The sequence below is a fragment of the Carcharodon carcharias genome, chromosome 8 (assembly GCF_017639515.1).
Source record: "Carcharodon carcharias isolate sCarCar2 chromosome 8, sCarCar2.pri, whole genome shotgun sequence".
NCBI lineage: Eukaryota > Metazoa > Chordata > Chondrichthyes > Lamniformes > Lamnidae > Carcharodon > Carcharodon carcharias.
The window spans coordinates 36,662,786-36,688,274 of NC_054474.1; the positions used below are offsets into that span (position 1 = coordinate 36,662,786).

General features: G+C 46.4%; 1 protein-coding gene across 1 annotated transcript in view; it reads left to right on the plus strand.

Annotated features, from left to right (window-relative positions):
• LOC121280733 (solute carrier family 22 member 5-like) overlaps positions 1-25,489 on the plus strand; it is a 160,272-nt gene that overhangs the window by 43,466 nt on the left and 91,317 nt on the right. The window lies entirely within an intron of this gene.

The window sequence follows — 25,489 nt, forward strand, 5'->3', positions numbered from 1 at the left end:
CCTCTGCCCCAGACTTTCTCTCCTCTTGACCAACCATGACCCACTTTAATGCTGAGGACCATTCCCTTGGGGTCCGGACGGTTCCTGCTGCCTGAATTCTCACTTCTACCAGCCAGCATCTACAACCTTCCCTGGGTTCTCCCCCCTCCCTACCTTACATACTTGACCCAATTCTGAGACTATTATTTACTTATTAAATTTATTTATCCTTTCACAGGATGTGGGCGTTGCTGGCTAGGCCAGCATTTATTGACCGTCCCTAATTGCCCTTGAGAAGGTGGTTGTTAGCCGCCTTCTGAAACAGCTGCAGTCCATGTGGCGTAGGTACACCCACAGTGCTGTTAGGAAGGGAGCTCCAGGATTTTGACCCGGCGACAGTGAAGGAACAGTGATATAGTTCCAAGTGGGGATAGCATGTGGCTTGGAGGGAAACTTGCAAGTGGTGGTGTTCCCATCTATGCTTATGTTATACCAGTGACTATAATTCAAAAGGACTTAATTGGCTGTAAAGCAATTTGAGACATTGTGAAAGGTTTTGTATAAATGTAGGTTTTGTATTTCTTTCATTATACCTACATGCAGTAGGCAGAGTGACTGTAGCAATGGTGAAATTGGAGGCCCAATGCTGATTCTCTAAGGATAATTAATCACAGAGCAATCAACTGTTAGGAAAGTGGCTACAAAGAAATCACTATATTTCACTACAAAACACTTCAACTCTAGCTAATGCAACCTTACCATTCTGACTTCTCTGCTGCCAACCCACTGTTGTACAATTGTGCTGTCCACTGTGAACTTATGGCCTATCCACTGGTTCCATATGATATTGCATTACATTTGCACTAAATAAAGGTGCAAATAGTATTTTTTTAAATTCTAATTGTTATTTGAGGTGTGATAAAAACAGGCAAATTAAGCGAAAAATGTTATTAATAAATAAGAAACTCGAACAGCAAAAAAAGTGCGTGACAACAAAATCATTTCTAGAAGCATCTAAGTCTTTATGATAAAAATGCTTTATGCTGTTTCTCTGAGATTTCAATAGATTTTTTCTGCCCAAGTTACAATGGATGATCATGAATCCTCAACCCCAGAGAAATCTTAGTCCCACAGTGTGACCACCTTCTGTGAGATTTTAAACAGGAAAGTGCAGGGTGGGGTGAACCTAGGGTAAAATAGAGATTGTAAAACATTCCCTTAAGCAACTCTTAGTGACAAATAAGGATTTAATTTCCAGACCTTGCAAGAGTAATAGAATGGGCAGTAGTGAGTCAACTCCCGGTTGTGCTCACTCCCGGTTTTTAATTTCTTACGTTTACTTTGATGAGGCCCAAGATTCTCAAGCCTCTGGTATATCATGTCATCAGAATTGTGGCTGCTTCAGGATATAATGATAATTTGGACAGCTATTTATATGCCATAATATAAAAGCAAAATGCTGCGGATGCTGGATATATGAAATAAAAACAGAAAATGCTGGAAACACTCAGCAGGGGTCTGACCGCATCTGTGGAGAGAGAAACAGAGTTAATGTTTCGAGTCCGCACAGCTCTTCTTCAGAGCTAAAGAGAAGTGGAAATGTGATGGAATTTATATTGTTTGAGCTTGGGAGGGTGGGTGTGAAAGGGGCGGCGTGGAGCAGGTAAAGCAGGATAGAAGGTCAGTTTTAATTAGATGGGGCGGAATTTTCCAAGCCTGCTGATGCGCTGGCGGTGGGCTTGAAAGGTGGAGTGCGTGGAAAATATGGCAGGACACACTTCACGACGGTGTGAAGGCAGGTCGCGATCTTCTGCTCAGCCTGCCAATGGTGGGCTGCATTTCCCGCTATCGGCCGGCGGGGAGCTAATTGTAATACATTAGCATATAATTGAAAGGCCATCCTGCCATGCTCTTGGAACCCCACCCGTATCGTCCGTCCACGTCGGCGGGAAAGGACACCGATGTGTTTCACAACAGCACACAGGCAATGTGCACTTGGCAGCCTTCATTTTGGGGGAACTGAGGTGAGTGAGCAGCAGCGTTCTCCACAGCTCACCTGTTCTTTATAGGTCTCAGGGGTGCCAGGGGGCGGAGAAACTGATGCCTGGCCCTGGAGGCGACTGCTGGGGGGGTTCGGGGGGGTGGGGGGGGAACAAGTGCTGGCCAGCCTCGGAGGCGACTGCTGAGATGGGAGGGGGGGGGGGTCAGGTGCTGCAACTCGCGCACAGGCAATCGAGGTGGGGGGAGGGAAGGGTCAGGCATAAGGAGCACCTATATAAACTGACCATGCCTCTGCAACTAAGACAGATCAGGTGCAGGCACAGTGATATGATTGGGGTCAGGATCCTAGACTGCCCACCCATACAAGCAACACAGAGGCACTAAAGGGCCACCAAGTGCTCCACACCCTCCCCCCACCCCTGGCACAGACTTCAAGTCCACCACCATTTTATTGGATCGCGGAGCAGTTGGACTGCACACGTTGTACAATCTCCTCGCCAATGCTGGCCATATAGCAGTCACTGCCGGAGATGTTCACAGCCCCTTGCAATCTCAGCATCCCGGTTTGGACCAGTGTCCCCATGTCACAGGTTGACAGGGCAGCCATAGAATGGGCACTCATCTCTGGCCATCTGAGGGGTGACCAGCACTCTCTGGGAAGCATTAAGGGGTGGTCACACAGGGACCAGGAAAGGTGCTAAGTTCACCCATGATAACCAGGTCTCTCTCTCTCTCTCTGTCTGTCTTTCATGCTGCAGGAGGATCACATCAGGATCATGGATCCTGGTGACCTAGCTGTGTGTGTGTTTTTTCTATTCGTTCATGAGATGTGGGAGTCACTGGCTAGGCCAGCATTTATTACCCATCTCTTGTTGCCCCCCCTAATTCAGAGGGAATTTAAGGGTCAACCACATTGCTGAGGATCTGGAGTCACATGTAGGCTAGAGCAGGTAAGGACGACAGATTTCCTTCCCTAAAGGGACATTAGTGAACCAAAAGGGTTTTTACAACAATCGACAATGGTTTCATGGTCATCATCAGACCTTTAATTCCAGATTTTTATTGAATTCAAATTCCACCGACTGCCATGGCAGGATTCAAACCCAGATCTCCAGAGCATTACACTGGATCTCTGGATTACTATGCCATCACCTCCCCCTATGCCTGATGGCCTACAGAGACTGTAGATGTTGGAGGAGAGAGTTACTGAGGCACCTGACTGCACAAAGTCAGGAGCAGCAACCTCACGAAGAAGGGGCAGCAGGGGTATTAAGAAGGGGCAACAGGGGCTCCCGCATACGCTGCCCAGGAACGACAGTGAGCCGTGGCTAGTCGGCGCCTGATGATACCCAGGGTCAATAGACGCCACCTGCCATTCCTGCAGATGACTGAGAACCAGTGTCGCTGATGACTACTCATGTCTAGGGACCTGGTGGCTCACATCTACCACTTACTGCAGGACTTGCTGCCAAGGGAACATGGAGGACATCCACTGCCAGTAGCTGTGAAAGTGACTGTGGCACTGAATTTCTATGCTAGTGGCTCCTTTCAGGGTTCAATAGGTGACCTCTGTGGGGTTTCACAATCCACCACCCTCAAGTGCATCCATGAGGTCACAGATGCCATCTTCTCCATGGCACACAACTTTGTGCATTTCACCCGGGACCAGGACAGCCAGGAAGCAAGGACCATTGGATTCGCCCAGATCTCGGGATTTCCACAGGTGCAGAGAGTGTTTGACTGCACTCATGTGGCACTCAGGTCTCCGTCGCTACACTCAGTGGATTTCATCAACTGCAAGGGCTTCCACTCACTGAACATGCAGCTGGTATGTGACCACCAGAAACACATCCTGCAGGTATGCGCATGGCTTCCAGGGAGTGTGCATGATGCCTACATCCTGAGTTACTCACAGATCCCTGTAGTTTTCCAGGGTCCACAGAGGCTGCAAGGTTGGCTCCGTGGGGACAAGGCCTACCCGCAGAGGCCGTGGCTGATGACACCCATGCGGTGGCCTCAGACTGCAGCAGAGCGACGCTATAATGAGGCTCATGCAGCAGCTCGCAACTTTGTGGTGCTGACGACCGGGATGTTGAAAATGTGGTTCCAGTGCCTGGACCGGTCTGGTGCAGCCCTGCAATACAGTCCACAGAGGGTGTCACGCATCATCGTCTGCTGCACCCTTTACAACCTGGCGCTGCAATAGGGAGAGGAGCTGGTGGAGGAGGAGATGGTGGAGCTGCATGTCTCCTCCAATGAGGAGGACGCCAACAGGGATGAGGGTGAGGGGGTTCCCGACAAGGACAAGGCTCCCTTACTGGCTAGGTGAGGCAGGCGCACTCGGGAGGCCCTCATAGCTGCCAGATTTGTGGAGGATGATGACGACATGCAGTGAGGTGTCTCTGTAGATCCTCACATCACAGTTGTGAATGTTTGACTCTAATCTGGCTTGTCACAGCTCATTACCCTCTGTGAGAATGTTCCTGCCCTGGAGCTGCAGTGGAGGCCCTAATAGTCACTTGATCGCAGAAGGATAATGACAACATGTAGTGAGGACACTCCACAAATTTTCACATGGCCTTTGAGAATGTCCGACTCCTGTCTGGCTGAGGACAGCTCACTTGTGCTCCATGGTCAGGGCCATATCAGAGGCGCAGCCATGAAACTTTAGATGCATCTAATGCTGTGTCTGCCTTCAGCACCTCAGCCCTTCAGGAGTTGGTGCACAGTATCACTGGTCGCAGATGCTGGTGTGTTGGGGGCCAGCCCCACCTTAAAGATGCTGAGAGCACACACAGAGAATGAGTGAACTCTGTGGCACCTGTCCACTACATTCTGGCAGCAATGACCAGCACCGCCAAGGTGCAGGCATCAGTAATGATTCTAGGGAGTGTGAGGCCAGACCATCATCGTGGTCTGAAGGCCACAAAGAGCACAGGGAAGAGGCCCTGGACTGAGATACCTGCCTTTTATCTTGTGCAGAAAGGTTTCACATCTGAGTGACAACAACACAGCTCATTAGAACAAGGAACCACAGGCAGGGTGACAATCTTAGGAGTTTATTGACATTAGTGAACAGAATATACAAGTGATCAATACCCATGGCCAGGCTGTGCAATTACTTTTACCTCACTTTCCTAACCCTGTCTTGGTGCTCCCCAGACATCCACAGCAGAGGTGGAGGCAGCTTGCTGACTGTGACAACCTGTCTGTGATGACTTTGGCAGGCATCCTCTGGAGGGCCAAGATGTGGAGTGCCCCGGCCTGCTTTCAGGGTCCTGCTGTGTGTCAGTGACACCCTCTTCGGCCTGAGAAGCTGGATCTGCTGAGTTCACAGGCAGATAGGATTCGGATGGGCTGGTCACTCCCAGAGTTGCCTGGATGGATGGCCCCAGAGTGTGGACCTGCTGATCCTCCTCCCTATGGGTACCTGAGGGCCCCTGGCTGACTCTGAGCGGAAGGGGTAGCTGGAGTGAGATTAAGCTTCCCAGCACCCCTCTCACGTACACACTATTGGAGTCCAACTATGGCATCAGCGATAGAGTTAGCACAGCAGTGGAGTGATGTCCTGGACTAAGGTCTCCATGGCAGCCGCCATCTTGCCAGTGTTAACCTCAGTGCTTTGCAATGCCGGCGCTATCACTGCAACCTGAAGATGCCTTGCAATCTGAGGAGTGCAGCGGACATTCCTTCCTGATATTCCCGAGCTTGCCTTTGCAGCTCCAGCAACTGTGACATGACCGAGTCCAGAGGCTCGTTATCTGACTCGGACTCAGCAATGCTCTTGCCTCCAGGAATTCCCTGCCTCTCCATGCTGTAGATCAGAAACTGATGTGTCACCAGATTGTGATCCTGAGGCTACTCTAAAGCTAGATCCCACCGAGTTAAGTGTCTCTACGCTGGTGGAGCGTGTGGGTGAGCTCTGTGATGGGACTTTGAGGCGGGTGCCTTCAGATTCCTCTTCAGAGGTTTCTTCGGAGCTTGTTGGAGGTCCTGGGTCATGGACTCTGTCGGCTGTTTGGCAGATGTGTCTGTGAAAGCAAGGGGAGATAATTAGTGCATGGCAGTGGCCTGTGAAAGAGTACACATCACTCACGGCATGGTTGTCTGATGGATGTTGCACTGCTGGATCCTCACATGGTAGAGCAGCGCTGACCTCACCATCAGCACAGGACTGGTCCTGGTCATCGCTGACCAGCTTGGATGGCTCTGTTTTCAAATTCTATCAGAACTTTGATTTCTGACATCCCTCCACCTGTCTGCGACCTTTCCCTCCTGTTGTGAGCCAGTTTGTCCTGCATGGGTAGAGATGGGGAGAGTGTATCAGGGCACCTGCTGGGCCAGATGTTAAGTATGCCTGGCCAGTGTGGGTGGTGAGTGGTCCCATCGATGGGATGAGGGCAATGACAGTTTGTGTGAAAGAGTGAACAGTGATGTCCCTTGTACTGGCAGCGAGTGAGGGCCCGGTGGATCTATGATGGATTTGTGAATGTGTGAGTTGGGAGTGACGAAAAGAGATGACTTACCCTTAATGGAGGAGATCATTCATCCTTTTGCGGCACTGGGTGGCTGTTTTCCTCTGCAGGGCATTCACGCTGACCACCGCTGCCACCGCCTCCAAGCCATGTTGGTGATATTGCTACCCATCCTGCGGCCAGAGCGGGGTTAGAGCACATCCCAGCGGGCCTCCATGGCATCCAGCAGCCGCTCAAAGGACCCGTCGTTGAAGTGGGGCCTGCAGTCTTTTTGCCTTTGCTGGCCATGTTGCCCAGGCAGTGGTGGTGAGCTGGTGGCGATGTGCACTTTGCTGACGGCTGTCTTTTTAAAAATGGCAGCTGGCGCAATGCAACAGTGGCGTGATGGCGAGCGGGCGCATTAGGGCCTGCTCGCCATGGAAACAGCGTGTTTCGCAGGAGTGAATAAATAATGAGGCAAGCTCGGAAAGATAACGGCGTGAAAACCTGCCATTTTGTTGTCAGATAGGACTCCATTTCATCCGTCCGCTACTGCATTTAGTGTAATTCTGGGAAAATTCCTCCACATGCTGTTTCTCATTTTGAGATGTGTACAGTATTTAATTTTTGGTACTAAAACTTAAAGGTTTCCCCCCAACCCCTGAACCCCCTCCAACCCACTCTCCCAACCTCCCAGCGCCCCTACGCTCCAACCGTCCCAATTTATCCCCAAGCAACCTACCACCCCAACAATCCCTCTAACCTCCCTTGTCCACCTTCCAACTTCCCCTCCACCCAACGTCCCCCACGAAGCTCCCTCCAACCTCCCTTCTCGTCCTGCTCTCCAAATACTCCCCCACCCCTTCCAAATTCCCTCCAAAACACCTTCCTAACTCCAACCCAACCCCCAAATCCACCTCCAACCTTCCCTCAACCTCTCCTCCAACCCCCATCCAAACCCCACTCCAACCTTTTCTTCAACCCCCCCATCCAACTTACCCGCAACCCCCCCAGCCCCATGTCAACCCCCCCACCTACCTCAAACCCTTCACCTCCAAGATCCCCCAAAGGCTGCCTCTCAACTCCCCCCAACATCCCCCAAAACTCTACTCCTAGCACCACCGTTCAACCCCCCAATCACGCCCTCCAACCTTCCCAACTTCCCCCAACTCCCCTCCAACCCCCCCCCCAGCCTCCTCCAACCTCCCTCTCCAGCCCCCTTCAACCTCTACCCCAATTCTCCCTCCAACCAATCCTCAAAACTCCCTCCAACCTTGCCCCGAACCATCCCCAACCCTTCCTCCAAACTCTCCCCAACAGCTCCCACCTCCAACCTCCCTTCCTACATCCCCAGCACCTCTCTTCAACCACCGTTCCCATATCCTTCCAACCTCTTATCCCAACCTCCCTCCAACCTTACCCCCAACTCCTCACTCCAACTGTTCCCCCCCAACTCCCCATCAGCATCTGCTCCCAAGCCCCCTTCCAACCTCCCCCCAAGCCCCCTCGAACCTCCCCCGACCCCCTCTCCAGCCTTACCTCCCCTCCCCCACTCTAACCAACCCCCAATCTCCTGCCCAACTGCCCTCCACCCTTCTCCCCAATTCGTCTCCAACTTCCCCACCAATCTCCCCACCTTCTCTTTGCCAAACCTCCCCTACCCTGAACACCACCTCACCCTTTCCCCCCACCCCGCCCCTCCCTACACACAAACACACATACACACACACACACACACACGCACCACCACCACACTGGCACAAGGCGTTCAATTGGTTCTAAAATCACAGGGAATTCATGTACCATTTTTCAACCGACCGAATTCTCATGACAGTTGCTGTGCTACTGCTGCTGACCTTTGGCCAGCTTTGTGGTTTTCTGGCGGCCTTTTCAAAAAAACAATCAGAACCATTGTTATGACAGCAGTTTTGTAAAGGCTGAGTTATTTAAAATCCCAGAGGGAAACTTTAAACAACTGTCATAACCTATTTTTTCAATTGGTATGTTTTGAGTTGCAGCTCTAAATTCAGGAGTAAGACCACCAAGTCACGAGAGGCTTTTATATCAAACAAAGTGAAACATTTATTAAGTTACAACAAATTAAACACATACACATGGCTATAAATTACTACTGTCATAACTTTTAACAAATTCCCAAATTAATCTCTACTAAGGCAACAATAACCAAAAGACTTAAACAGACACCGGACAAAGCATTTCACCGTGCGAATTCAAAAGGATTCAAACCTTTCAATTTGGTTCCTTTGCAGATACGGTGGTAGGCTTATAGGCTTAGATCTTATATGCCTCTGACCTGCACACACAAACCCCTTTCTGTTATACCCAACCTTTCTCTTTGAATGCAAATTCTCATTGTATTAACAGGCCTTAGAACCCCTTTCATAGTACCAGTTTTATTAGTAATGTAAACACTGCTTGGTGTCTCCTAGCTAGGTGCAACATTTCACTCCCACTCTTGAATGTTCTATTCAATAAAATGCAAATGTACCCTCTACCTTAGTGTTTACATTACAAAACTACCACACATCAAAGAACCCAGGCTAGCTGGCTTTAATCCAGTTAACACACGCTCAGACTCACAGACACAGACTAAACCTCTATTTATAAAAAAATAATTTCCAATAACATTATATACATTAATATCTCTTCATGACAACCACAAAGCTGCCTGAAGATGAGAAGCAGCAGTGCAGCAACTCAGTGAAACTGACCTGACAGGCCAGCTTTAAAAAGATCAGAACCTTCCACCTGACAGTTTTGATTATTTAATTCAGGTCTTTCAGGCTGAAGCTCTGGCTGCTCAGGCTGGATGACATGAGAATTCCACTTAAAATGAGCTCAGGGCCCCCCTTAACCCTCTGGCCCTTGTGTTTGACACAGCCTGCATTCCCCTCTCTCGGCCATGTGCTGCAGTGCATCTTGTAGATGATACATGCTGTTTTCACTGTGTGTTGGTGGTGGAGGGAGTGAATGTGGTGGATAGGGTGTCAATCAAGTAGGCTGCTTTGTCCTAGGTGGTGTCAAGCTTCTTGAGTGTTGTTGGAGCTGCACTCATCCAGGCAAGTGCAGAGTATTCCTTCAAACTCCTGACTTGTGCCTTGCAGTTGGTTGACATGTTTGGGGAGTCAGGAGGTGAGTTACTCACCCCAGAATTCCCAGTTTCTCTTGTAGCCACAGTATTTATATGGTTGGTCCATTTTTTTTTGGTTAATGACAACCCTCATGCTGTTGATAGTTGGGGATTTAGCAATGGTAATTCCATTGAATATCAAGGGGTGATGATTAGATTCTCTCTTGTTGGACATGGTCATTGGCTGGCACTTGTGAGGCGGAAACATTACTTGTCACTTATCAGCCCAAGCCTGAATATTGTCCAGGTCTTGCTGTATATGGACATCGACTGCTTCAGTGTCTGAGGAACTGCGAATGGTTCTGAACATTGTGCAGTCTTCAGCAAACATCCCGACTTCTGACCTTATGATGGAGGGAAGGTCATCGATGAAGCAGCTGAAGATGGTTGGGCCTAGGATACTACCTTGAGGATCTCCTGCAGCAATGTCTCGGAACTGAGATGATTGACCTCCAAAAATCACAACTAGCACAACCATCTTTCTTTGTATTAGGCATGACTCCAACTAGTGGAAAGTTTCCCCCCGATTTCCATTGCCTCCAGTTTTGCTAGGGAAATTGCAGAAATTGTTTCTCTATTGCCAATTGATTTTGTACCCCTGTGCTGGAGACATACAGAGGGCACATGAAATGGCTTGAAAGACATGATTGAAAAGGTGACAACATCCTATATCATATATATTAATATGTGCGACTGATATGAGTATTTAAAACCTAATGAACAGATAAAACACTCTAGAGAGTAAAATTGCTTTGATTGTAGGAATGCAGTTGTATGTTCTCAATGTCATGTGTTTGTCACATGTATTTTACCAAATGTGTTAATGCTTTTGTTATCAACACAGAGTGCAATTTCACTCCTTTTAACTGTGTCCTCTGCGATTCACAGTCACATTACAAAAGAATTTTTGCATAAAAGTAAAAGAATTGTGAATATTTATTAAAGACAGAAGGGATATTCTTAATTAATTACAGGCCAGCCAGCCTAACCTTGATGGTGGGCAAGATATTGGAAACAATTCTAAGGGAAGGTATAAGGCATAAATTAACCAAGGACAGTCAGTATGCATTTGTTAAGGGAAGATTGTGTCTGACTAACTTGATTACGTTTCTTGAGGCAGTAGCAAGGGGGGTTATTTGAAGGAATTACATTTGATGCAGGTTACATGATTTTTACCAAAGCCTTTGACAAAATCCTACATGGAAGACTGGTTAGAAAACAAAAGCCAATGAGATTCAAGGGAAAGTGATGAACTGACTCCAAAATTGCCTTTGTGGCAGGGGGCAAGGTTAATGATCGACAGATTTTTTTATGTGATTGGAAGGATGTTACCATTGGTTCAGTATTCAGTCCCTTGCTTTTCGTGGTATAATAAATTAGGTTTATGTAAAGTAATATATATGGGGAGTGCAAACAAGGCAAGGAAATACACAATAAATGGCAGAATTATTTTCTGTACTGCAAACGGTGTTCTTAAATCCTGCTTCCCTATCTCCTCCACCCTCACCTCCAACAATGAATGAGAAGAGCTCATCAATTTCTTTGTCACTAAGATTGAGACCATCCGATTTACAGTCTCTGCCATTTCCCTCCCTTCTAATAGCCCATAAGCCCAAACTTCCTCGAAGGTTCCTTCCCTCCAACCACCCTGCCCGCCTGAGTCTTGAGTGTGTAATAAAAACAGAAAGTGCTGGAAAGATTCAGCAGGCCTGGCAGCATCCGTGGAGAGAAAGCAGAATTAATGTTTCGAATCCAATATGACTTTTCCTTGGAACTGAAGGGCGGTTGAAATGTGATGGGTTTTAGGCTGTTGAAAAAGGTGGGAGGGTCAGGTAAAACAAAAGAGAAGGCTAGGGATGGGTTAGAGTGCGGAAGAGATTAAATGTCAAAGATGTCATGGGACAAAAAGCAAAGGGAGTGTTAATGGCTTTAGTAAAGAAATAAAGCATAGGCCCAGAGTAGGCATCAATAACAGAACAAAGGTCAGCTCAGTCTGCAAGCAAAATCAAGATACAGACTGGCTGTTGGCAAAAACAAATTCAAAATGGAGGACAGAGTTCATGGTCTGAAATTGTTAAACACAATGTCCTTCCTGGCCCACTCCTCTATCACCCTCAACATCTCATCTCCTTCATGAGGCACCTTCCCTTGCAATCGCAGTTGGTGTAAACCTGCCCCTTTACCTCCTCTCTCCCCAATGTCCAAGGCACCAAACACTACTTCCAGGTGAAACAGTGATTTACTTGTACATCCTTCAATTTAATATACTGTATTCACTGTTCACCATGCAGTCTCTACATTAGGGAGACCAAATGCAGACTGAGTGACCGTTTTAGAAAACGCCTCTGTTCAGTCCACAAGCATGACCCTGTCACTTGCCATTCCAATTCACCATCTTGTTGTCATGGTCACCTTTCTGTTCTCTGCCTACAATGTTCCAGTGAAGCCCAATGCAAGCTGAAAGAACAGCGCCTCCATCTTCAGATTAGGCACTTTAGCCTTCTGGACTCAACATTGACCCTCGTGCCACAACCCCCACCCCACCCCACCCCGCCCTCCTCCTTCAACAGCATAAAACTCATCGCAGTTCTACCTCTTCAGTTCTGAAGAATATTCATATTGGACTAGAAACGGTAACTCTGTTTCTCTCTCCACAGATGTTGCCATACCTGCTGAGTTTTTACAACTTTCTGTTTTTATTTTAAATCTCCCTGTTTTTATTTTAAATCTCCCATATCCACAGTATTTTACTTTTACTTTGAACGTATCCTTTTATGTTTCTCTTCTATGTCCCATCATGCAGACTCCAAGTTCATCTTGGCCACGAGGCCCACCTCCTGCTCTCTTGACCTTATTCCCACTAAACTACTGACCACCCAACATCTGTTCCTGGCTCCCATGTCAGATGCTATATTAATGGTTCTCTCTCCTCAGATGCTGTTTTCTTCTCCTTCAAATCTGCTATCATCAGCCCTATCCTCAAAAAAAAACAAACCTTGATCCTTCCATCATTGTAAATTGCCACTCCATCTTCCACCTCCTTTCCTCTTCAAAGTCTTTGAATGTGTTGTCATCTCCTAAGTTTATGCCTTTCTTTCCTGGATTTCCATGTTTGAATCACTCCAAGCAGGTTTCCCCTGTGCCACAGTACTGAAATGACTCTATCAAAAGCACAAATACATCCTATGTGACTGTGGCAAAGGTAAGCTACTGTAGATTTTTGAATTTGGGGCCATAAATACCTAAGATAGGCAGTCGACTATTCAGAAGTAATTTTAAGATGGTTTATTAAGTTTATTAAGGAGCAACAGTTTAAATATGACGCATTACCTAATTAGACAGAAAAGGTATACGACTCATGACAGTTGAGCAGTTTACTGATCCCAGGGGACGAATGGACGATTGGCACAGAGCATGTGTTGATCTCAATAGCTTGTGATAACAGCATTCTGTTCCCTAGTCGAATCCCTCGCCCTTCCTCCTCCTCCCCTTCTTCCTCTTCCATCTGAAGAATGCAGCCAGCTGATGAACACTGCCACCTCACCAGACTGCTCCCTGTCCCTGAGCGCTTGTTAATAACCCATTTTCTGGGGGCTGGGGGCTTGCCCAGTGTGAATCACCTATTCACACCTTACTGACCAATGGGTACAGGACAGGTACCCAAAATGTTAGGGTGGATACCTCCTTCACTGTTTGCCACTCTTCTCGAGGTCGTCTTTGTAGTTTACATCATACTGAGGGTCATATCCTGGAACTTTCTAAACGCTTGCATAGTTAAGGGTGTACACAGGATACCATCCTAGCAGCTTGGAATGTCAACATGGCATCCTGAACCAAGTGTCCTTGCCATTTCCAGGGAATTTTTAGGAGTCAAATTGTTTAGAAATTGCCTTTCCAGATCAAGAAACAATGGTTTTTAGCGTAGCTCATAAAATGCTACACTATGCAAAAAATACCAGTTTATTAAAGACCCCAATTTCTTACAGATCCCCGCTTTGAGAAGGAAATATCCTTATTGACTTCTCACAACTAATTTTCAACTCACGTATTTATTTCTAAAATTTCCATAATTTCTTGATTACTTATCTTAGATAACACACAGAAGCTATTAAAATTATCTGATTACGATCGACTTGGTTTGGTGCTCCGCAGCTGCAGATCTTAGCACCACATCCCCCTCCAAAAACTTTGAGAGGAAAATATCCTTGTTCTTTTGCAGGAGTGCTGTTAATTTCTGAGCTTTTAGCATATAAATGCATATAATTAAAGCAACTGATTATGTTGAACCTAAAAGATTCTCCAGCTCTCCCTTCACCTGTATCCATCCTGTAGATAAGTCTTATTAAATATTATTTCTCCCTTGCCTTCAATTGTCCTAATCCAAAATTACTTTTATTTTTACTTTAATTTTACTTCTGACCGTGACCATCTTAATTGTGTTAAAGTCAGTGTCAGTGCCTTGATCACTTAAAACTGTTTCTTACTCTTCAGGCCATGTTAAACATTTCATGACACGCTGTTTGTCAAGTAGCTGAGCAAGTTTGGGATCCATTCTTCAGTCAGCTGCACCATGTATTCTCTCAAGTCAGTAACTTCACAATTTCCCTATCTGTTAGATGTGGTCTTCAGTGATTTTTTTCCCCCCAAATTTTCTATTTGGGCAGTGTTCCTTCCGCCACACGCCACTTTATCAGGCTTGGTGGTTTGCATTTGTGGAAGGTTTATCGTGCTGTTGATTTTTGCCAATCAGCTTCATCATCCAGGATTTCATTGTATTTAAAAGGATATACCAATTGATGATTCTTCCTGACCTTCAAGTTGTCTTCTCAAAGGATCTGTCTCAGCATTTTTGCTTATCTCCCCCTGTCTGGTCCAGATGTCTCAGGTGGTGGCCAGACTGTCAAAGTCTTAAAATCTGCATTGATAAAGACACAAATTTCTCCAAGAGATATCGCCTTATTCATCTCATGTACACTTTCCTTTCACTAGAACATACATCAATACCCAATTAATATATTCTGTTGAACTGCACTCAAGGTGAGTTACTCCAATTCCTATCTCCTACCCTCAATCATTTCCTCATACTGTTTTACATATGCTGTAGTTACCATCTTATCTTGTTCACGAGCCCTGGAGAAACATTACAGCCCAATAACATTTTTTTTATATTCACTGATGGGATGTGGGCATCTCTGGCTAGGCCAGCATTTATTGTCCACCCCTAATTGCTCTTGAGAGAGTGGTGGTGAGATGCCTTCTTGAACCGCTGCAGTCCATGTTTGAGCCAAGGCTGTAATGAGGTCAGGAGCTGTATGACCCTGGCAGAACCCAGACTCTGAAGAAGAGTCATACGGACTTGAAACATTAACTCTGTTTCTCTCTCCATAGATGCTGCCAGACCTGCTGTGTTTTTCAAGCATTTTCTATTATTCCATTTTAAACTTGCTTTTTTAGCTTCTTTAGTTAGCTTTTCTCCAACTTCCCCAAATTTTAGATTAAATTCCAATTATTTTGAAACAATTTAGAATTTCATAAGCCATTTCTCACCCATCTTGTATCTATCCCTTTTCTCCTTCAGAAAATTTCAAGTTCCGATTTTCGCTACTTAACCAATTTGAAATAAATAGTCAGTCAAATGTGTCTTTAATTTCAATGTTTGCCATTTTTCTTTAGCTCGCTCTGATACAAATGTTTTGAGAAGTTCAAATTGGATTTCTGCCAGACAGGCTTATCTTTATATTTTGGGAACAAAGTGGCCTTCTCACAGTTCTACAAGTACATTTTAAACTCTGTTTTAAAAAATAAATTGTTTTCTCAGCACAGAAACTCACAACATTCAAACTATTGCCAGCTGTTTCTAAACTTTATAGCTTCTTCCTCGCACTGATTTTTAAAAACATCTTTGATGTTTGCGAGCAACACCCTGCTTTAACAATGACTTGATCAAATGTAAGGTATACTCTCAGCTGGGTACTCCCTCATTGATCGGGGTAAGGATTATGGATGATGACGGCGCGGGAGTGAGAGTCTACTGACATTAATAGACTCGGGCTTTCGGTGAGGATCTGTTTGATGCTAACGAGGACCCTGTGAGTTTCCTGATCCTTGTTTAACTCTGAAAAGAAAGATTCACGTGGCTTTTCTGGAACCGTTTCAACCCTCCTGGGTTCCAGTGTTTGGCCTAATTTTTCACCTTGTATCATGTGCCTCCTGTTCGCAGCACAACTGATCAAACAGGCCAACCCGTTTTGTAATTTAGTGACCATAAGACATAGGAGCAGAAATTAGGCCCTTCGGCCCATTGAGTCTGCTCCGCCATTCAATCATGGCTGATACGTTTCTCAACCCCATGCTCCAGCCTTCTCCCCGTAACCTTTGATCCCCTTATCAATCAAGAACCTATCTATCTCGGTCTTAAATACACTCAATGACCTGGCCTCCACAGCCTTCTGTGGCAATGAATTCCATAGATTCACCACTCTCTGGCTAAAGAAGTTTCTCCTCATGTCTGTTCTAAAAGGTCTTCTCTTTACTCTGAGGCTGTGCCCTCGGGTCCTAGTCTCTCCTACTAATGGAAACATCTTCCCCACGTCCACTCTATCCAGGCCTTTCAGTATTCTGTAAGTTTCAATCAGATCCCCCCACATCCTTCTAAACTCCATTGAGTATAGACCCAGAGTCCTCAAATGTTCCTCATATGTTAAGCCTTTTATTCCTGGGATTATTCTCGTGAATCTCCTCTGGACCCTCTCCAGGGTCAGCACAACCTTCCTGAGATACGGGGCCGAAAATTGCTCACAATATTCTAAATGTGGTCTGCCCAGAATGTTATAAAGCCTCAGCAGCACATCCCTGCTTTAATATTCTAGTCCTCTCGAAATAAATGCCAACATTGCATTTGCCTTCCTAACTACCAACTCAACCTGCAAGTTAACCTTAAGAGAATCCTGGACTGGGACTCCCAAGTCCCTTTGCTCTCCAGATTTCTGAATTCTCTCCCCATTTAGAAAATAGTCTGTGCCTCTATTTTTCCTGCCAAAGTGCAGGACCTCATACTTCCCCACGTTGTATTCCATCTGCCACTTCTTTGCCCGTTCTCCTAAACTGTCCTAATCCTTCAGCAGTCTCCCTGCCTCCTCAATACTACCTGTCCCTCCACCTATCTTTGTATCATCTGCAAACTTGGCCAGGATGCCCTCAATTCCTTCACATTAGATCATTAATGTATAAAGTGAAAAGTTGTCCCAACACTAACCCCTGCGGAACTCCACTCTCACCAGCTGCCATCCTGAGAAGGATCCCCTTATCCCCACTCTCTGTCTCCTGCCAGACAGCCAATCTTCTATCCATGCTAGTACCTTGTCTCTAACACCATGGGCTCTTATCTTACTGAGCAGCCTCCTGTGCGGCACCTTGTCAAGGGCCTTTTGGAAGTCCAAGTAGATAACATCCATTGTCTCTCCTTTGTCTAACCTACTCGTTACCTCCTCAAAGAATTCTAACAGATTTGTCAGGCATGACGTCCCCTTGATGAAACCATGCTAACTTTGCCTGATTTTACCATGCACTTCCAAGTATTCTGAAATCTCATCCTTAATAATGGACTCTAAAATCTTAACAACGACCGAGGTCAGGCTAATCGGCCTGTAATTTCCCATCTTTTGCCTCACTCCCTTCTTAAACAGGGATTAGCGATTTTCCAGTCCTCTGGGACCCTCCCTGACTCCAGTGATTCCTGAAAGATCACCACTAACGCCTCCACTATCTCTTCAGCTATCTCCTTCAGAACTCTGGGGTTATAATCCATCTGGTCCAGGTGATTTATCCACATTCAGACCTTTCAGTTTTCCTAGCACCTTCTCCTTGGTAATGGCCACTATACTCACCTCTGCCCCCCGACTCTCTTGAACTTTGGGGATGTTACTCGTGTCTTCCACCGTGAAGACTGATGCAAAGTACCTATCAGTTCCTCCGCCATTTCTTTATTTCCCACTACTACTACTACTGCGTCATTTTCCAGCAGTCCAATGTCCACTTTTGCCTCTCTCTTACCCTTTATATATCTAAAAAAAACTCTTGCAATCTTCTTTTATATTACTGGCTAGTTTACCCTCATATTTAATCTTCTCCCTCCTTATTTCTTTTTTAGTTGTCCTCTGTTGGTCTTTGTAGGCTTCCCAATCCCCTGGTTTCCCACTGCTCTTCGCCGCATTGTATGCTTTCTCTTTAGCTTTTATGTTGTCCCTGACTTCCCTTGTCAGCCATGGTTGCCTCGTCCTCCCTTTAGTATGTTTCTTCTTTCTAGGGATGAATTTTTGCTGTGTCTTCCAAATTACTCCCAGAAACTCCTGCCATTGCTGTTCCACTGTCTTTCCTACTAGGCTCATCTCCCAGTCAATTCTGGCCAGCTCCTCCCTTAGGCCTCTGTGGTTGCCCTTATTCAACTGTAATACCATTACATCTGATTCCAGCTTTTTCCTCTCAAATTGCAAGGTAAATTCTATCATATTATGGTCACTTCCTCCTAAGAGTTCCTTCACCTTAAGCTCCCTTATCAAATCTGCCTCATTACACATCACTAAATCTAGAATTGCCTGTTCTCTAGTGGGCTCCACCACAAGCTGCTCCAAAAAGCCATCTTGTAGACATTCCACAAATTCCTTTTCTTGGGATCCACTACCAACCTGATTTTCCCAGTCTACTTGCACATTGAAATCCCCCATGATCACTGTAACCTGGCCTTTCTTACACACCTTTTCTATCTCCTGGTGTATCTCGTGCCCCACATCCTGACTATTGTTTGGAGGCCTGTACATAACTCCCATTATGGTTTTTTACCTTTTGCGGTTCCTCAACTCTACCCACACAGATTCTATATCATCTAACCCTACGTCATTTCTTGCTATCGATTTAATTTCATTTCTTACTAACAAAGCAACCCCACCCCCTCTGCCAACCTGCCTATCTTTTCGATAGGATGTATATCCTTGGATATTTAGCTCCCAGTCCTGATCCCCTTGCAGCCATGTCTCCGTAATGCCCACCACATCATACCTGCCAATTTCAATCTGTGCCACAAGCTCATTGACCTTATTTCGTATACTGCGTGCATTCAGATACAACACCTTCAGTCCTGTATTTCCCGTCCCCTTTCTCATTGTCGTCCCTTTATCTGATGTGCTTGAAGTTGGATTCCTAGCCCTTTCCAAACACTCTGTCCTATTTTGTGTTCTGGAGACTTTAATAGCCTCTCCTGGGCTCTCCTTTCTTTTCAGTTTTTTCATAATTTTCCACGAAGTTGAATCCACCCCCCCACATGCTAACCTGCTGCTTTGTTTCCCATTAGTCATACTTCTTGGAGTTTTACCCTTCCCTCCACCTCCACTTTCTAGTTTAAAGACCTGTTGACCACCCTATTTACCCTTTTCGCTAGAACCTTGGTCCCAGATCTGTTCAGGTGGAGACCTTCCCAACGGAACAGATCCCTCCTGTTCCAATACTGATGCCAGTGCCCCACGAAATGGAACTCCTCTTTCCTGCACTGCTCCTTTAGCCACATGTTTACTTCCCTTAACTGTTCCATTATCTCCTTAAACATTTTATTCAGCTGTAAGGCAACACACCGTACACCAACTTATTGTGGACGTTTTTCAACATAGTCTTTTGTTTCTGAACCTTTTTAGAAAGTTTATCAAAAATACACTTGTAATCAGCATCCCACAATTTTACACCTCCAAGTATTTTGGGAACAAAGTGACCTTGACCGCAGCTCCTCACACCCCGCTTCCTGTAAGGACTCCATCCCATTCTCTCAGTTCCTTCGCCGCCATCGCATCGGTTCCGATGATGCTACCTTCAAAAACAGTTCCTCTGACATGTCCTCCTTCTTCCTTAACCGAGGTTTTCCACCCACGGTTGTTGACAGGGCCCTCAACCATGTCCGGCCCATCTCTGTCACATCTGCCCTCACGCCTTCTCCTCCCTCCCAGAAACACTCCTTGTCCTCACTTATCACCCCACCAGCCTCCGCATTCAAAGGATCATCCTCTGCCATTTCCGCCAACTCCAGCATGATGCCACCACCAAACACATTTTCCCTTCACCCCCACTGTCGGCATTCCGTAGGGATCGTTCCCTCCGGGACACCCTGGTCCACTCCTCCATCACCCCCTACTCCACAACCCCCACCTTTGGCACCACCCCATGCCCACGCAAAAGATGTAACACCTGCCCCTTCACTTCCTCTCTCCTCACCGTCCAAGGGCCCAAACACTCCTTTCAAGTGAAGCAACATTTCACTTGCATTTCCCCCAACTTAGTCTACTGCATTTGTTGCTCCCAATGCGGTCTCCTCTACATTGGAGAGACCAAACATAAACTGGGCGACCGCTTTGCAGAACACCTGCGGTCTGTCCGCAAGAATGACCCAAACCTCCCTGTCGCTTGCCATTTCAACACTCCACCCTGCTCTCTTGCCCACATGTCTGTCCTTGGCTTGCTGCATTGTTCCAGTGAAGTCCAACGCAAACTGGAGAAACAACACCTCATCTTCCGACTAGGCACTTTACAGCCTTCCAGACTGAATATTGAATTCAACAACTTTAGGTCTAGACCTCCCTCCTCCATCCCCACCCCCTATCTGTTTCTTCCCCCTTCCTTTTGTTTTTTTCCAATAAATTATAAAGATTTTTCTTTTTCCCACCTATTTCCATTATTTTTAAATATTTTTAAATCTTTTATGCTCCCCCCACCCCCACTAGAGCTATACTCTGAGTGCCCTACCATCCATTCTTAATTGGCTCATTCGTTTAGATAATATCACCAACTTCGACACCTATGTGTTCTTTTGTTCTGCTGTCTGTGACATCTTTTGATGATCTGCTTCTATCACTGCTTTTGCCTATAACCACACCACCCCCTCCACTTCTCTCCCCCCACCCAACACCCCGCCCCCACCCCCCAACCACCTTAAACCAGCTATATAACCTCTTCACCCCTTCCTGGGATTCACCTAGTTCTGTCGAAGGGTCATGAGGACTCGAAACGTCAACTCTTTTCTTCTCCGCCGATGCTGCCAGACCTGCTGAGTTTTTCCAGGTAATTCTGTTTTTGTTTTGGCCTTTTCACAGTTGTACAAGTACATTTTAAACTCTGGGGTATTAAAAAAAACTTTTCTCAGCACAGAAACTCACAGCATTCAAATTACTGTCAACTGTTTCTAAACGTTTTAGCTTCTCCCTCACCCCGATTTGATGTCACTCATTGCTCTGGCCTGATTTGTTTTCTCAAAAGGCCTGATCAGCATGTGGGGGCAGGCCCTGCTTGCTGACACATGAAATGACGCGCGGTAATGTCAGGCCTACGTCCCGACGTCACCGTGCGTCGTTCCGATCTTCAGTTCGGCGGCACATACCGGAGTCGGCTGCGTGCCCGCTGAACTGTCAAAGGCCTGTTAAGGCCATTTAAACACCAAAAGAACTCATTAACAGGGCTGCTCGTCCAACCTTCAGGTTGGCGGTCCGGCAAAGCACCCAGGAGGCCTTCACATTTTTCATGGAGTCCCATCCACGGGCGGGATGAGGTCTCATGAAGGATGTATAAGTTTAATAAAAGTTATTTTTTATTAAAATTCATTGACATGTCCAAGCTCATGTGACATGAGGAGACATGTCTGAATAATTTTTATTCTTTACTTCAAAGTTTCATAAACAAAGTAATCTCCCTGAGGCAGCTCTGTGCGCATGTTTGAAAGAGCGCAGGCCCCAACTCTCCCTCACACCCGAACCCCCCCCCCCCCCCAACCACCCAGCCTGCACAGGGAGCGCTCAGCGCTTCCGGATGTGCATCATGCTGGGCGGGCCTTAATTGGCCCACCCACGTAAAATGGCCCGCAGCCAATCACAGACGGCAATCGGCCACACGCCCACTCTCGCCCAGCCTTGCACGACGGGGAGAAAATTCTCCCCAAAGTCTCTATCAGTTGTTCCCTGGCTTCACTTACTTAACTACTCCACGTGTTTAACTACAACCTAAGACTTGCTTCAGAAATTCCAAACCAATGATATCTCGACTACTATGGGCCCTAGTCCTGACACCAATCTGTAAGATTTTTGGATTCGGGGGCCACAGAAACCTAAGATAGGCACCGACAATTTGTAAATAAGTTTAAGATAGTTTATTAAGAAGCAACAGTTTAGATATGATTCATTAATTAACTAGACAGAATAAGCGTATGACCTGTGGCAGCTGAGACCAGTTTAGTGATCTCGGAGGTTGAATGTATGGTTGGCACAGAGTGTGTGTTGATCTCAGTAGCTGGTGATAATGGCATTATGCTCTCCAGTAGAAGTCTTGCTACTCCTGCCTACTCACTTCTGATGACCCCCAATCCTTGACCCCATCCTATATCTTGATTAGACACTGCCCCTCGGCGACATTGTAAACAGAACATCAATTTTCACATGTACGCCAATGACACCCAGCTCTCCCGCTGCCGACCCTTCCATTATCTCTAAGTCATCAAACTGTTTATCTAAAACCCAGTACTGGATGAGAAAAATTTCCTTCAATTAAATAATGGAAAAATCAAAGCCATTGAATTTGAACCTCACTAAAAAAAAAACAGCTCCCTAGTTACCAACTCCACCTTTCTACCTGGCAACATTCAGAGAATGAACCAGACTTTTTGCAACCTTGGTGCCTTATTTGATCCTGAAATGAGCTTCCAGCCACATATCCACACGATTAGTAAAACTGTCTCTTTCTATCTTCATAACACTGCCCAATTCTGTCCCTCCTTCATCCTACCTGCTGACAAAAACCCTCATTCGTGCCTTTTCTACCTCTAATCTTGACTATTTCGAAGCTCTCCTTGCTGGTTTCCCGCATTCTACTCTCCTTTAATGTAAGATAATCCAAAACAGCTGCCCATGGACTAACGTCCCAAATTCCATCCACTCATCACCCCTGACATACACTGGTTCCCATTTAAGCAACACCTCGACTTTAAAATTCTCATCCGTGTTTTCAGGTCCCTTAATTGCCTTACCCCTTCCCTAAACTCCCCCAGCTACACAAACCTCAGGATTTTTTTTCTTCTTTCCTCAGATGTGGACGTCGCTGGCTAGGCCAGCGTTCATTGCCCATCCCTAATTGCCCCTGAGAAGGTGGTAGTGAGCCGCCTTATTGAACCGCTGCAGGCCATCTGCTGCCAGTACACACACGCTGCTGCTTGGAAGGGAGTTCCAGGATTTTGATCCCGCGACAGTGCAGGAATGGCGATGCAGTTCCAAGTCAGGCCAGTGTATGCCTTGGCGGCAAAATTGTAGATGGTGATGTTCCCATGAGTCTGCTGCCCTTGTCCTTCCAGGTGGCAAATCTTGTGGGTTTGGAAGGTGCTGTCAAAGGAGCCTTGGTGGGGAACCCAGCACATCAGTACAAAAGACAAGGCTGAGAAATCTGCAACGATCTTCAGTCAGAAGCGCAGAGTGGATGATCCACCTTGGCCTCCCCCTGAGATCCTCAGCACCACAGATGCCAGTTTTCAGCCAGTTCAGTTAACTCCACATGGTATCAAGAAAGGGCTGAAGGCACTGGATACTTCAAAGATTATGGGCCCTGACAGCATCCTGGCAATAACATTGAAGACTTGGTGAACATCAAGGGAGCTGGTTAGATTCTTTTGTTGGAGACAGTTATTGCCTGGCACATATGTGGCACAAATATTCCTTGTCAAATATCAAACCAATCCTGAACGTTGTCCAGGTCTTTCTGCATCTGAGGTGTTGTGAGTGGAACTGAACATTGTACAATTATCAGGGAACACCCTACTCCTGACCTTTTGATGGAGGGAAGGTCATTGATGAGGCAGCTGAAGATGGTTGGACTTAGAACATTACCCTGAAGAACTCCTGCAGCGATGTCCTGGGAGTGAGATGATTGACCTCCAACAACCTCAGCCATCTTCCTTTATGTGAGGTATGAATCCAATAAGTGGAAAGTTTTCCCCCAATTTCCATTGGCTTCAAATTTGCCAGAGCTCCTTGATGCCTCGCTCAGTCAAATGCTACCTTGATGTCAAGGGCAGTCACTCTCACCTCACCTCTTGAATTCAGCTCCTCTGTCATGATTGGACTAAGACTTAATGAGGTCAGAAGCTGAGTGGCCCTGGTGCAACAAGGTGGAGCATCAGTGAGCAGGTTATTGCTGCATAAGTGCAGTTTGATAGCAACGCCAAACATATCTTCCATCAGTTTGGTGAAGATCGACAGGAGGCTAATGTGGAGGTAATTGGCTGGATTGAATTTGTCCTGTCTTTTGTGTACAGGACATACCGGGGCAATTTTCCACATTGTTGAGTCGATGTCATTGTACTGGAACAGCTTGCCGTGAGTTGTTTTTGGAGTACAAGTCTTCGATATTATTGCCAGGATGTTGTCAGGGCCCATAGCCTTTGAAGGATCCAGTGCCTTCAGCTCTTACTTGATACCATGTGGAGTTAATTGAATTGGCTGAAAACTGGCACCTGTGGCACTGGGGATCTCATGAGGAGGCCAAGATGGATCATCCACTCTGCGCTTCTGACTGAAGATAGTTGCAGATGTTTCAGCCTTGTCTTTTGTACTGATGTGCTGGGCTCCCCCATCATTGAGGATGAGGATATTTGTGGAGCCTCCTTCTCCTGTTAGTTGTTTAAATCTCCATTCATGATTGGATAGGATAGAATTGCAGAGCTTAGATCTGATCCATTGGTTGTGGGATCACTTAGCCATGTTTATTACAACTGCTTCTGCTGTTAGGCATGAAAGTAGCCCTGTGTTGTAGCTTCACTCAGTCAGCATCTCATTTTTAGGTATCTTTGGTGCTGCTCCTGCACTCTTCATTGATCTAGGGTTGATCCCTTGGCTTGATGACAATGGTAGAGTGGGGGACATGCCAGGCCATGAGGTTACAGGTTGTGTTTGAATACAATTCTGCTGCTGCTGATGGCCCACAGTGCCTCATGATGCTCAGTTTCGAGTTGCTGGATCGGTTCTGAATCAATCCCATTTAACATGGTGGTAGTGCCACACAACATGATGGTGGTTATCCTCAGTGTGAAGATGGGACTTTGTCTTTACCAGAGGACTTTGTGGTGGTCAAAAAATACCAAGCTGTCATTAACAGTTGCACCTGTGACAGGTAGATTGGTGAAGACAAAGTTTAGTAGGTTCTTCCCTGTTGTTGGTTCCCTCACCATCTGCCTCAGGCCCCGTCTGGCAGATCTGGCCAGCCTGGTCAGTAATGGTGCTACCGAGCCTCTCTTGGTGATAGACATTGAAGTTCCACACCTAGAATACATTCTGTGCTCTCGCTGCCTTCACTGCTTCCTACACATGGTGTTCAACGTGGAGCAGTATTGATTCATCAGATGAGGGAGGGTTTTAGGTGGTAATTAGCATTATTTGACCTGATGCCATGAGCATTCATGGGGTCCGGAGCTGATGTTCAGGAATCCGAGGGCAACTCCCTCCTGGCTGTATACCACTGTGCCACTTCCTCTACTGGGCCTTCCCTGCTGGAGGGACGAGACATATTCAGGGATGGGGATGATGGTGTCTGGGACATGATCTGTAAGGTATGATTCTGTGAGGATGACTATGTTAGGCTGTTGCTTGACTAGTCTGTGAGACAGTTCTCCCAATTTTGGCCTCAACATTTTAGTAAGGTGGACGTTGCAAAGTCCAAGTTGTCGTTTTTGGTGCCTAAGTCAATGCCAGGCCGTCCGTCTGGTTATATTCTTTTTTGGTTTTTGATTTTTCTATAGTGGTTTGGCACGACTGAGTGGCTGACTAGGCCATTTCAGAGGGCAGTTAGGAGTTAACCACATCTGCACTTATCTAATTTTGGCCTCTTGAGCATCCCC